Source organism: Empidonax traillii, unplaced genomic scaffold (assembly GCF_003031625.1).
Source record: "Empidonax traillii isolate 1590-97213 ecotype Southwest subspecies unplaced genomic scaffold, ASM303162v1 scaffold4080:size10169, whole genome shotgun sequence".
Lineage (NCBI taxonomy): Eukaryota > Metazoa > Chordata > Aves > Passeriformes > Tyrannidae > Empidonax > Empidonax traillii.
This window is the reverse complement of record NW_020959273.1, coordinates 8,591-10,046: the sequence shown is the minus strand read 5'-3', so window position 1 is coordinate 10,046 and position 1,456 is coordinate 8,591. Positions and strand designations below refer to the sequence as shown.

General features: G+C 59.9%; 1 long non-coding RNA gene across 1 annotated transcript; it reads left to right on the top strand.

Annotated features, from left to right (window-relative positions):
• Positions 1-217: 217 nt before the first annotated feature.
• On the top strand, positions 218-974 carry LOC114072816. Its single transcript, XR_003574234.1, has 3 exons — positions 218-251; positions 529-676; positions 897-974. It is a non-coding gene; the product is annotated as an uncharacterized LOC114072816 (long non-coding RNA).
• Positions 975-1,456: the final 482 nt, after the last annotated feature.

The following is a 1,456-nucleotide window of genomic DNA, read 5'->3' as shown; positions in this document are numbered from 1 at the left end:
TCTGTGCAGTAACTATTTCCCCCTTCTTCAATATGGTATCTCAGAAGCTGGGAAAACTACTCACTCTGGCAGCTTTTCAAATCTCTCTCACTGCCTCTCCAGGTGCCCACAATCATGAGGGCCATCCACAAGCTCCTCACCGTCCGCGGGCCTCCGAATGTCAGAATGCAGGGGAAGATCCAGAGGCTCACTGAGGCACACCCGTGTAACGTGGTGATGACTCTGCTGCGCTGTGCCCCAGAGTGTGACAGGTACAGGGCCCAGCTGCCTGGGTGGCTCAGGGCTCACCAGCCCTTAGAACCCATCACCGTGTAGAGTCTGTCCCATGTGGTTTGCCAGAGAGATGGAGAGTTCCAGAGTATTCTGGTCCATCCATTTCCCAGCCCTGGCCTGTCAGCCCCCGATCCTGCTGCCACGTGCCCTCCTTGTCCCTCAAGGCACCGTGGCTCTGTCAACTGGGCCCCCACAGCTGCCCAGACCACAGCTCTGTGCCTGAGATCCCCCTGACCCAGAGTTGTGTCTCCACAGAGCTGCTGCCATGATGTGGAAGAGCATTGCCTCCTCGAGAACAGCAGTGGAGAAGGTGCTGCCAACACTGCTGCGAGTGATGGAGGATTGGCCAGCACACAGCATGTCCACATCAGATGGTGATGACAGAGAAGTGTTTGCTCTGGCTGTGAGTTTCTAAAAGTGGCCTTTGCTCCTCCCCAGGTCACCTCCCCACCACTGCATCCCCCTGCCTCAGGCGCTGGGCTGGAAATGTGGCTGAGGGGCAGGTTCAGGGGCACCAGGCCGGCTGCTCCCCCTGGGTCTGCCCTGGCTTCTCCCTCCAGCACTCGGGCCCAGCCACATGGACATGTCACACTGAGCGCTGTCTCTGCATGGTTGTATTGCAGGCAAGCCTGGCACTGTGGCTGATCCTGCAGGAGCCCAAGTGCCAGGATGCAGTGATGGATTATGTCCCCCACCTGCTCTGTGCTCTGCTCTTCCAAGTCTCCATTAGCACAGAGCAGGTGCCAGAAGAGGTCAACACCTTCTGGAGGGGATGCCAGGAGCAACACCGCCTTCCCAGCCACCCCAACAGGTGCTCCATCCCAGTCCTGTCTCTCTCCCATGCCCTCGGGGCTGGGGCCAGGGCTCCCAGCATGACCTGGGCTTTGCTCTGCACACAGGTTTCTGGTACAGACCCTCAAGGCCCTGCTCTGCCGCCTGCAGTGGGACAATGAGGTGATGTCAGTGGAGCGCAAGCGTGGCTGGGACACGCTCGTCTGTGCTGGCACCCAGCACTATGCAGTGGGGCTGCTGGCCAGGTGAGACACCCTTGTCCCTGCTGCCTCCATCATCTCTGCCCTGGGCACGGCACACCCCACACAGCCTGCTGGGAGAGCTTTGCCCACCCTGCTCAGGGTCCATGGTTCCTTCTTTCCCCGTGACAGGGAGATGCACCACGTCTTGC